The following is a 13,114-nucleotide window of genomic DNA, read 5'->3' on the forward strand; positions in this document are numbered from 1 at the left end:
GATGCGTGAGTTGGTTGGTTGGATTGGGGAACGTAACTTTAACGGTTAACGGTGGATAGGCAATTGCAAACATTTAAAGATCACATGCATGAACTACAGAATTTATACATTCCTGTTTGGCATAAAAAATTTAAAAAATGCCGTGTCAAACAAAGGAAATTAGAGATAGCATAAGATCCAAGGATAGGACATATGATTTATGATTTATGATTAAGGTTTATGATTCAGCAAAGGAGGACAACGGGATTAATTAAGAAGGTGAAAATAAAGTATGAGAGTAAGCTTCCAGGGAACATAAAAACTGAATGTAAAAGCATCTATAGATATGTGAAGATAGAATGATTGGTGACGTCAAGCATAGGTCCCTTGTATTGAGAATCAGGGGATTTTATAATTTGCAACATAGAAATGACTGACCAATTCAATACATACTTTGGTCCTGTCTTCACAAAGGTGAACACAAATAAGCTCCCAGAGATGTCGGGGAACATAGTTTCTAATGAGAAGGAGGAAGAGAATTATATCAGTATTTGTAGGGAAATGGTGTTAGGGAAATTGACGGGATTGAAGGCCGATAAATCCCCAGGGCATGCTAATCTACATCCTAGGATACTTAAGGAAGTGGCCCTAGAAATACTGGAGGCATTGCTGGCCATCTTTCAACATTCTATAGACTCTGGATTAGTTCCCATGGATTGGAGGGTAGCTAAGTTAAACCCACTATTTAAAAAAGTGATAGAGAGAAAACGGGGAATTTTAGACCAGTAGGTCCGACATCGGTAGTCGGGAAAATGCTACAGTCCATTATAAAAGATGTAATAGCATAGCACTTGGACATACAGTGACAGGATCGGATAAAGTAAACAAGGATTTACAAAAGGTAAATCATGCTTGACTAATCTACTGGAATTTTTTGAGAATGTAACTGGTAGAATAGATAAGGGAGAACCAGTGCATGTGGTGTATTTGGACTTTCAGAAGGCTTTTATTAAGGTCCCACATAAGAGATTAGCGTGCAAAGTTAAAGCACATGGGATTGGTGGTAAGGTACTGACTTGGATAGATAACTGGTTGGCAGACAGGAAGCAGAGATTTGGAATAAACGTGTCTTTTTCCAATGGCAGGTAGTGAATAGTGAGGTACCGCAGGGATCGGTGTTAAAATCCCAGTTATTCACAACATATATTAATGACCTAGACGAGGGAACTAGATGTAATATCTCCAGGTTTGCTGACATCATAAAGCTGGGTGGGCGTGTGTGCTGTGAGGACAATGCAGAGAAACTCCAGTATGATTTGGACAGGTTGCGTGATTGGGCAAATGCATGGCAGATGCAGTATTATGTGGATAAATGCGAGGTTCACCACTTCGGTGTCAAAAACAGGCAGACAGCTTATTATCTGGAATGGCAAAAGATGGGAAAAGTGGAAGTGCAACGAGACCCGCGTGCCCTTGTGCAACAGTCGCTGCAGCTAAGCATGCAGGTGCAGCAGGTAGTTAAGAAGGCAAATGGTTTGTTGGCCATCATACAGAGAGGATTCGAGTACAGGAGCAAGGATGTCTTGCTGCAGTTTTACAGGGCGTTGGTGAGACCACACCTTGAGTATTGTGTGAAGTTTCCTTCGCCTTATCTGAGGAAGGATGTTCTTGCCACGGAGTGAGTTCACCAGACGGATACCTGGGATGGCAGAAATGATGTATGAAGAGAGCTTGGGTCCATTGGGCTTCTGTTTGCTAGGGTTTAGAAGAATGAGAGGGGATCTCATTGGAACTTATAAAATTCTAACAGGACTAGACAAACTAGATGCAGGAAGGATGTTCCCGATGGCGGGAGATTCCAGAACCAGTGGTCACAGTCTAAGGATAATGGGTAAGCCATTTAGGACTGAGATGACGAGCGATTTCTTCAGCCAGAGATTGGTGAACCTATGGAATTCTCTACCACAGAAGGCAGTTGAGGCCAATTCATTAATAATATTCAATAAAGAGTTACATATATTTCTTCAGGGTAAAGGAACCAAGGGCTTTGTGGAGAAAGCAGGGACAGGCTACTGAATTTGGATGATCAGCCATGATATCATTAAGTGGCGGAGCAGGCTTGAGAGTCCGAATGGCCTACTCCTGCTCCAATCTTCTATGTCTATGTCTAGTAGCATTGCATATTCCAATGGAGAATATTCTAATTTTTACCGTTGTTCTTCTCGTGTCTGTGTGCCCCTTATTAGCAATTCACCAACAGGGGAACAATCATTCATTGTTTACCCTCTCAAATACCTATGTATCTGCGAAAACCTCTCAAATCCTCCCCTAACTTTGTCTATTTCTGTGATAATACAACATTTTCAATTCTTTCTTTATAACTACAATCACTCGTTCTAGTGAAGCACTTTTCCATGGTTTTAATATTCTTGCTGTAATATTTGCTCAGAACTGCGTGTAAAACACCAACAGTGTCCTAACCAATGTCGGCTGTGAATCAACTTCAAGTCCCTGATATTACATGCAATGCGCCTATGAATGTGCTCAGAGCTTGTCAGCAGCCCGGTTTACAATTCTCCCATTATTCTCTATTGACTTCAAAGATGTAAAGTGGGCTGCCAATTCACTATGGCCCCATTGGAAGGGAAGATTGGGCGGAGTGTGCAATGGGTGATCGATCCAATATTACTGATTTTACACTGTCACAAAAAGTTAAAATTTCCCCTCACATATGCACCGCCACAGCAAATTGAGTATAACATTATACAATGTTAGAGGCGTGTGCAATTCCTGTCCACAAAAGCATGCATCCTGTTGTCATATTTCTATTACATTTGTGTTAACATTTCACTTTCTATGTTCCTGTGACCACCTTTATAAAGGAAGCTGCGACTGCAAGCTGGTCATGCTGTAATTACACTCTCCCACCGGTGGTGGCAATGTCGGACTTAGCTTTGTATTTCCCAGCGAAACTGCTGAGCTCCAACGAATGCGACTGCTCTGCTTCCCACATTGAATACATTTTGCTGTTAAGTTATAAATCTGTTTGTGTTATATTAGAAGGCGTATGTATTGCCTTTCCACACAACCTTCCATGTTGTTGTCACATTTTATATCAATTTTGTCCATTATCAATCCCTATCAGTTCAAAGTGTTCTAACTGTGGTCTAACCAAAGTTCGATACACGTATAGCATAATGCCCTTACCGTTCAATACTATCCCTCCAGAAGTACACCCTAGTGCTTGGTTTGCATTTTAATGGCTTTGCTAGCCTGTGGCGCAACTTTTAATGATTTGTGTATTTGAACTTCGAGATCCCTTTGTTCCTCTACCCGACCTAGACTCACACCGTCCAAGTGATAAGTGAACTCCCTATTCTTCGTACCAAAATGCAGTCCCTCACATTTATCTGTGTTGAACTTCATTTGCCAATTATTTGCCCATTCTGCAACTTTATTAATCTCCTCCAGTAATTTTTTTGCAGTCCTCCTCAGCACTGACCATCCCACCCCAATTTGGTATCACCCGCAAATTTAGAAATTGTTTGTTGGATTCCGAATTCGAAATCGTTAAAATACAGTTAATTGTGAGCAGCTGTGGTCCCAGCACTGATCCTTGTGGAACACTGCTACCCACCTTGTGCCACTTTGAATAGCTACCCTTTATCTGTACTCTCTGCTTTGGTCTTGAAGCCAGCTAGTGATCATTTCTGCTATGTGTCCTCTGACTCCAATTTCACAAACTCTATTAATTAGTCTATTATGTGGAACTTTAATGAAGGCCTTTTGGAAAATGGCATCTACTGCATTACCATTGTTTATTCTCTCTGCTACCTCTTCAGTAAATCATAATTTTGGTCAAGTAAGATTTTACCTTTTGAAATCCATGCTTACTGGTCATTATTATGATTTTCTTTTCTAGATTTTCTTCTATTCTCTCCTTTCATTATTTTTCCTACCAACCATGTTAAGCTGACTGGTCCAAAATTCCCTGGACATGTTCTATCCCCGTTCTTAAATATAGGTATTACAATAGCTGTCCACCAGTCCTCAGGAACTAGACCTTTTCCAATGAATTATTAAGTATGTGTAGTATTGGCCCAGAAATTCGGGTCCAGGACTTCCCACGGGTGTAAGCCCCAAACCTGCACTGGACTTGCACGCCAGGTGTTGAGCTGCGGGCCCCCGTGGAATTCCGATCCTGGGCCTGCTCCAACTGCAGGCACTCAGTGCTTGCGTATCCCAGGGGCGCAGTTAGTTCGATGCATCCCCTGGGATCACGTGGGCCATGGGGAGCCAATCAGAGCAGGGAAATGCCCATTCATAAGTTTGTCAAAACGTAAAAATACAACGAGCCCCAAAACATCACTAAATCTTCAAATAAATGTTTTTAAAAATCTCATTTTTAAATAAACTATAAATTACATGAGATTGCGGCATTGCCACATTGGGGAAACACTGTGTGTATGTAGATAAACCTGTATAATCTCCTTTTAACTGCTGTATTCCCCTCCCCCCGCAAGACAGTTGCAAGCTGAGAGGAATAAGGCATGTTCAGACTTGCCTGCTGCTGAGAGAAGGAAAACCAATCAGGTTCCAGCAGGTGACCAATCCGTGAGTCATCACAGGTTCACGGGCTTTACGAATTGAGTACTGTATTGTGAGAGTTGGAGTAAAGACCTATTTCTTGTAGCTCGCTGTGTTGCCTATTTCCTTATGCGGGAGAGCGTAGTCTCCCACACTGGTGACCCCGAATGTCGGCGGCTGAAGCCCCCGAATCATGCAGCCCTACAGAGGCCAGCAATGACCCGACGGCAACCAGCAGCAGCCCGATGTCGGCCGGCGCCGTGTCCTTGAAGCTCCCCACCTTCTGGGAACACCAAGCACCAGCTTGGTTCGCGCACTCGGAGGCCCAATTCACCCTTCGCAAGGTTCAAGATGATGAAGAAAGGTACCTCCACGTAGTCTCAGCACTAGCAAGCTCCACCGCCACCGAAATTCTCGACCTGCTGGGGAACCCACCACAGGCCGGCAAGTACTGAACCATTAAGGACCGCTTGCTGCAGGCTTACGGCCTGTCCAGGGAGGAGAGGGCCCGCAGGCTTCTCTCACTACCAGGCCTCGGTGACTCTACCCCGACCCAGTTGATGAGCCGGAGGCTTGCACTCCTGGGCTCTGAACCGCAGTGCTTCTTGTTTCAGGCCCTGTTCCTCAGCCTGCTTCCTCAGCAGGTACAGACTGCACTCGCGGGGTCCCCGAACATGGACTGTGTACAACTGGCAGCCACCGCGGAAAAAGTCTTCGCCGTCGCCCAACTCGGCCTGTCAGCCGCAAGGCTCCCCGACACCACCGAGCGCGCGCTGCCACGCCAGGCCACAGAACTATGCTACTACCATGTGCATTTCTGCCACAAGGCCCAATGCTGCAGAGCACCCTGCTCTTTCGATCAAATCATGATGGCCGCCCGGCTCAATGCACCAGCCCCGCACCGCCGCCTAGGCCCGCTCGACTGCACCCCCACCACCACGATGGCCATCGGCACCGCAGGTATACTGCTGTACATAACCAACTCCCTTTCAGGGCGCAGATTTTTTGCGACACCGGAGCCCAATGCAGCATAATTCCTGCCTCCCAGCTTGGCATCCAGGCAGGCTGCAGCGGCCCACCCCTCATGGCGGCAAATGGTGCAGCCATCGCTACTTTTGGAAAGCGACGGGCCGTGGTTTGTTGCAACGGCCAGCGATTTACGTGGGATTTCGTGATGGCCTCGGTGGCACATACCTTGCTGGTCGCTGATTTTCTTTGTGCCCACGGACTCCTGATCGACGTCCGCGACAGGTGCCTGATCGACGCAGCAACTTTCGCTTCACTGGCCTGCCAGCAGAGCAACAGCCCGGCCCTCGTTGTGTCCTGCTCCGCCCCGGCGCATGACGACAACGTCCGCTTACTCGCAGATTTCCCGAGGCTCACACAACCGACCTTCTCAGCCGCGGCAGCCAAGCATGGGGTCGAGCACCAGATCGCCACGACAGGACCACCAGTGTTTGCCCGAGCCAGACGCCTGAACCCAGCCAAGATGGCGGTGGTCAAGGAAGAATTCGCCATGTGGGGGAAACTGGTCATCATCCGCCGCTCGAAAAGCCCCTGGTCGTCCCCCCTCCACATTGTGCCCAAGCTGGGCAGTGGCTGGCACCCCTGTGGCGACTACAGACGGCTCAACGACGCCACCACGCCCAATAGATATCCCATTCCACACATCCAAGACTTCTCGGCACACCTAGCAGGAAAGTCCGTCTTTTCCAAGGTCGACCTGATTCGCAGCTACCATCAGGTCCCCGTCCACCACGCAGACGTCCAGTAGACGGCAGTCATCACCCCCTTCGGACTGTTCGAGTTCCTGTGCATGCCCTTCGGGCACAAGAACGCCGCACCGGCCTTCCAACGGCTCATGGACTCCGTCCTACGGGACCTGAGCTTCCTGCTCGTCTATCTGGACGACATCCTCGTGGCCAGCACCAGCAAGGCCGAGCATATCGTGCAATTGCACTCTCTTTTCCAGCACCTCAGCCAACACGGGCTAATCATCAACCCGGCCAAATGCCAGTTCGGAGCAGCCCAAATTGACTTTCTTGGCCACAGAATCTCGCCAAGGGGAGACATTCCCCTACCTTCCAAGGTGCAGGCGCTGGCGGATTTCCCCAACCCACCTCGGTCAAAGCGCTGCAGGAATTTTTGGGGATGGTCAATTTCTATCACCGTTTCATGCCCAAGGCCGCCGCACTCATGCGCCCCCTCTACGAAGCCACCAGGGGCAAAACGGGCAAAGAGCAACTCACCTGGTCCAGCGAGATGGCGACAGCCTTCCGCCAGACCAAAAGCACCTTGGCCAACGCCACACTACTGGCCCATCCCATCCCGGGCACCAAGACCGCCCTCACCACGGACCCCTCGGGTTACGCCATCGCCGCCGTCCAGCAACAGTGGGTCGAATGCACGTGGCAGCCACTGGCATTTTTCAGCCGACAGCTGCGCAAGAATGAGCAGGCCTACAGCATGTTCGACAGAGAGCTCCTGGCCCTGTTCCTTGCAATCCGACACTTCCATTTCCTCCTGGAAGGCCGGCCATTCACCGCATTCGTGGACCACAAGCCGCTCACTTTCGCCATGGCCAAAGTAACTGAACCCTGGTCCGCGAGCCAACAACGCCAACTCAACTTCATCTCGGAGTTCACCACGGACATCCGCCACGTCACCGGCAAGTACAATTTGGTGGCCGACTGCCTCTCAAGACCCTCGCTCCACACAGTGCACCTGGGCGTCGACTACGCCAGCATGGCGAGATACCAGGCTGCCGACGCGGAGATCCAGGCCCTCAGGACATCAACCAGCAGCCTCACCCTGACCGACATCCACGGCCACGCAGCCGGCACAACCCTCCTGTACGATGTCTCAGTCCCCTCGGCTAGGCCGGTCGTCCCATCCGCCTGGCGCAAGTGAGTTTTTCACATCATCCACGGCCTCTCACATCCAGGTATGCGTGCATCTCAGAAACTCATGTCCGCCAAGTTCGTCTGGCCTGGACTCCACTAGGATGTGAGAGACTGGACCAACACATGCGTGGCGTGTCAGTGCGCTAAGGTCCAGCAGCACACCAAGGTGCCATTGGAGTGATTCCCGGTGCCCGAGAGGCGTTTCGACCATGTCCCCGTCGATCTGGTAGGCCCCATGCCGCCGTCGCATGGTTTCACACACCTGATGATCATTGACCACACCACCAGATGGCCCGAGGCGGTTCCCCTCACCTCCACCACCACGACCGACGTCGCGCGAGCATTCGTCTCGACATGGGTGGCCCGGTTCCGCGTGCCGACTGACATATCCTCGGACAGAGGCCCCCAGTTCACTTCCCACTTGTGGAATGCCATCATCGCCGGCCTCGGCTCCAAGTTGCACAGGCAAGCCTACCACCCACAGGCCAACAGGCTCTGCGAGCGCTTTCATCGTTCCTTGAAAGCCTCCCTCCGCGCCAGCCTGGCCGACACCAGCTGGATCGACAAACTACCCTGGGTCCTCCTGGGATTGAGTACCACACCCAAAGAGGACCTCCGCACCTCCATGGCCGAGATGGTCTATGGCCAACTGCTCAGAGTACCAGGCGACTTCCTCCCCCTGGCAACGGAGCTGTGGTCGGCACCAGACAGCTTTCCCTGCACCAGGATGTGTCCCAGCAATTCCGTCCAGTGCCCACTTTGCAGCACGGCCCGCAGCCGCCCTACGTGCCTCGAGACTTACGACATGCGGAGTTCATCTTCGTGCACCAGGACACGCACTGAGGCCTGCTGCAGGCACCATACACCAGCTCCTTCCCAGTATTGGCGATGGGGGACAAAGCTTTTCTTATCGACGTCGGCGGGAAGCCGGACCTTATTTAAGTAGACCGCCCCAAACCAGTGCACCTGGACCTCAGCTTCCTGTTTCGGCCGGCTCTTCCCCCACGGCGGGGCAGACCTCCCGCGTTGGCGGCGGCCCCACAAGAGCACCAAGACACGCCAGAACCTTACTTCCCGGCCGCCGCCCCAACTTCGCCGGCAGCCCCTCCAGCCAGCCCACCGGCAGACCAGCCGCCAGAACAGCCGACGAACCAACCGGCCACCTCCCAGACAGCCCTCCTCACACGCCAGATGGCTACTACAGCCGCTACGGCCGCTTGGTCAAACCACCGCAGAGACTGACTGTTACAGTTAGCGAGGATTCTGAGGCGGCGTATGTGGCCACATTGGGGAAACACTGTGTGTATGTAGATTAACCTGTATAATCCTCTTTTAACTGCTGTATTCCCCTCCCCCCGCAAGACAGTTGCAAGCTGAGAGGAATAAGGCATGTTCCGACTTGCCTGCTGCTGAGAGAAGGAAAACCAATCAGGTTCCAGCAGGTGACCAATCCGTGAGTCATCACAGGTTCGCGGGCTTTACGAATTGAGCACTATATTGTGAGAGTTGGAGTAAAGACTTATTTCTTGTAGCTCGCTGTTTTGCCTATTTCATTACGCGGGAGACCTTAGTCTCCCACAAGATAACTATTTTAAAGAATAATTTAAATTAAAAAAAAAACAATTTTATTTTATAACGGGACTAAAAATAACCTTACCTTTCTTTAAAGTATTTAATAATAATAAAACTGTGGAAAAAATGTTTAATTTTAATTAATTCACCACTTACCTTGTAAAAAGTAGGCCTTACGCCTGCTTTTTAAATGTGTAAATTCTGGAGACTTACCGGCCCGGGAAAACCTGTAAAAAAATGTAAGTTTGATGCGCACGCGCAGCCTCTCCTGCGCACGCGTTCGACCTCTTAACCTCTTAACCACTGCTTTCTGGGGAACAAAAGTGACGGTTTCCCACGCATGCGCAGTGCATCCAGGAAACAGGCACTTCCATTGGGCTTATAGGCGAGTACCCCAAACGCATGGTGTACTCACCCATGGTCTCCCGAAGTTCTGGGCCAATTTTTCTGCTATCTCTTCCCTTGATTCTTTTAAAATGCAAGGTTGCAATCCATGCGGACCAGGAGATTTATCCTCTTTGAGTTTGATTAGTTTATTTAATATATCCCCTTTTTTAGTTTGAATGCACTTATCTCATTACGCATCTCATCATCCAATGTCATGTCCACATTTTCTATCTCTCTATTAAATACCGAAACAAAATAATGAGTTTACGTTTCTGTTGTCTCCCTATCGTTTCCTGTGGTATTTTCCTGTCTATCCCTTAATGGCCATATTCCCATCCGAACTTTCCTTTTATATTGATGTGCCAGTAAAATATTTTACTATTTTGCTATATGTTCCTTGATAATGTAATTTTATAGTTCCTATTTGCCTTCCTAATTGTTTTATTTGATTTCTCTCTAATTCCTTCCTTTTCTCCCTTGTCATGCACTCCTCTGCTCTCTATGTACTTAATGTGTGCCTCTTTCCTTACGCTCAATTGTTCCCTTATGTCTTTATTCATCCATGGAGTGTTTAGCTAGTTCTTACTGTTTAGCAGAATACATTTTTGCTGCATTCTGTTGAACACCATTTTAAATGATTCCCATTGCCGTTCTACATCCTTGTTTGCCAATATTGTTGCCATTTTATCTTCCCAAGGTCTATTCTGAGCCCTTCAACATCAGCCTTTCTCCAAAATGATGTTTGTCATACTTATGTCGTTCTCTATTATTATCTTAAATCGTATTATATTATGGTCACTATTGCCTATATTTTTCCCTATTTAATTTTCTTATCTGCTCTGGCTCATTCCCCATACGTAGATTCAATAGGGAATGCTCCCTTTTTGGACGTTTTACATATTGGGTTAGAAAGGAGACCCATAAACCTTGTAGCAACTCCATGCCCTTATCCAATTTACCTACCACTTATGCCCATTTAATATTGGGGTAGTTGATATCCCCCATGGTTATTGCTCTATGTTTTAACTCATTTCCCTGATTTGTCTGTATAATTCTGCCTCCCTCTCCCATCTACTATTAGGTGGTCGGTAGACTACGCCTATTAGTCTGATTGTTCCTTTATTATCTTTTATCTCTAACCATGTGAATTCTATTTTTGTCTTGCTGACATCTACGTCTCTTTTTTCTACCACCATTATGTTATCCATTATATGTACATCTACTCCACCTCTCCCTTTTCTCTCTCTATCTTTTCGAAATAGGTTACACCCTGTAATGTTTATTTCCCAGTCCTGATTTTTCTGTAGTCATGTCTCAGTAATCCCTATGATATCTCTTTCCTCCCAACGCATTATTCCCAGCAGCTCACTTGTTTTATTACAGACCCTGTGTACATTTCTGTACAGACAGTTTAACTAATTTTCAATAGATTTCCCTCGCAATTTCTTTTTATTGATCTTCTTAGACCCTGTTCTATCACTCTATTTATTCTGTTGCCGCCAATGTCCTCCCTTACTTTATTTTTTCCTATTTTTTTTGTTTATATTTAGGCTGCTTACGCTTCTGGTAGATCCCTCCCTTCTTCTTAGTGTTTAAAGCGTTTGCCACCTCCCTATTTACACTTTCAGTTAGGACACGGGTCCCATCCCGGATCAGCAGGAGTCTGTCCCATTTTTATTTTTAATTCATTAATGGGATGTGGGCATCGCTGGTTGGCTAGACCTGCATTTAGTGCCCATCCCTAATTGCCCTTGAGAAGATGGTGGTGAGCTGCATTCTTGAACCGCTGCAGTCCATATGGTGTAGGTACATGCACAATGCTGTTAGGAAGGGAGTACCAGGATTTTGGCCCAGCGACAGTGAAGGAACGACAATACAGGTCCAAGTCAGGATGGTGTGTGGCTTGGAGGGGAACTTGTAGGTGGTGATGTTCCCATGCATCTGCTGCCCTTGTCCTTCTAAGTGGTAGAGGTTGCGGGTTTGAAAGGTGCTGTTGAAGGTGCTTTGGTGAGTTACTGCAGTGCATCTTGTAGATGGTACACACTGCAGCCACAGTGCACCGGTGGTGGAGGGAGTGAATGTTGAAGGTGGTGGATGGAGTGCCAATCAAGCGGGCTGCTTTATCTTGAAAGCTGTCGAGCTTCTTGAGTGTTGTTGGAGCTGCACTCATCCAGGCAAGTGGAGAGTATTCCATCACACTCCTGACTTGTGCCTTGTAGATGGTGGAAATGCTTTGGGGAGTCAGAAGGTGAGGCACTCACCGCAGAATTCCCAGCCTCTGGCCTGCTCTTGTAGCCACTGTATTTATATGGCTGGTCCAGTTCAGTTTCTGATCAATGGTAACCCCCAGGATGTTGATAGTGGGGGATTCAGCGATGGTAATGCCATTGAATATCAAGGGGCGATGGTTACAGTCTCGCTTGTTGGAGATGGTCATTGCCTGGCACTTGTGTTGTTTGAATGTTATTTGTCACTTGTCAGCCCAAGTCTGAATGTTGTCCAGGTCTTGCTGCATATGGACAAGGACTGCGTCAGTATCTGATGAGTCTCGAATGGTGCTGAACAGTGTGCAATGATCAGCGGACATCCCCACTTCTGACATTATGATGGAGGGAAGGTCATTGATGAAACAGCTGAAGATGGTTGGGCCAAGGACACTGCCATGCGGAACTCATGCAGTGATGTCATGTGATTGAGATGAATGACCTCCAACAACCACAGCCAAATTCCTTTGTGCTAGGTATGATTCCAACCAATGGGGAGTTTTCCCCTTGATTCCCATTGGCTTCAGTTTTGGTAGGGCTCCTTGATGCCACGCTCGATCAAATGCTGCCTTGATGTCAAGGGCAGTCACTCTCACCTCACCTCATCCATTGGTACAGCTCCTTCCTGCAACACAACTGGTGCCAATGTCCATGAAAAGGAACCACTCTTTCCCACACCAGCCCTTTAGGCCCCTGTTAATACTCCTGTTCTGTCTGCTTCGATGCCAGTTTGCACGTGGCTCGGGCAATAATCCAGAAATGATTACCCTCGAGGTCCACATTTTTAATTAGAAGCTAACTCCTGAAATCAGAGAATGCGGATTCAGCGTACTAGTAGTAGACTGGTTTAATAGCTGGCTTCAATACAGAATGCAGAGAGTTGGAGTATAGGGTAGCTATTCACAGAAGGTGGATAGTGATGTTCCACAAGGATCAGTGCTGGGACCACTGCTGTTCACAATTTACATTAGTGATTTAGACTTTGGAATCAAAAACACAATTTCTAAATTTGTGGAAGAAGCTAGGTTGGGGTGGGGGTGGGGGGGGGAAATGACTACCGAGGAGGACTGCAACAAATTACAGGAGGACTTTAATAAAGTTGCAGAATGGGCGAATAATTGGCAAATGAAGCTCAATACAGACAAATGTGAAGTATTACATTTTGGTAGGTAGAATAGGGTTGTCACTTATCACTTAGAGGGTGTGAGTCCAGGTGAGGTAGAGGAACAAAGGGATCTCAGAGTACAAATACACAAAACGCTATAATTTGTGCCACAGGTTAGCAAGGCCAAAAAAACTAAACACAAGGGTTTATTGCTAAAAATATAGAATTGAAATGTTGTGAAGTTATGCTAAACCTGTATCGAACCTTTATTATGCCACACTTATAGTACTGCGTGCAGTTCTGGTAGCCATATTATA

The 13,114-nt window shown here is 47.8% G+C and overlaps 2 pseudogenes; both read right to left on the reverse strand.

The window, feature by feature from the left end:
* Nucleotides 1-13,114, reverse strand: part of LOC147095627 (zinc-binding protein A33-like) — a 327,589-nt pseudogene that overhangs the window by 94,149 nt on the left and 220,326 nt on the right.
* LOC147095628 (zinc-alpha-2-glycoprotein-like) overlaps nucleotides 1-13,114 on the reverse strand; it is a 35,866-nt pseudogene that overhangs the window by 4,441 nt on the left and 18,311 nt on the right.

The sequence above is a fragment of the Somniosus microcephalus genome, unplaced genomic scaffold (assembly GCF_052327205.1).
Source record: "Somniosus microcephalus isolate GS21.2 unplaced genomic scaffold, FLI_Smic_1.0 unresolved_chr1, whole genome shotgun sequence".
Classification (NCBI taxonomy): Eukaryota; Metazoa; Chordata; class Chondrichthyes; order Squaliformes; family Somniosidae; genus Somniosus; species Somniosus microcephalus.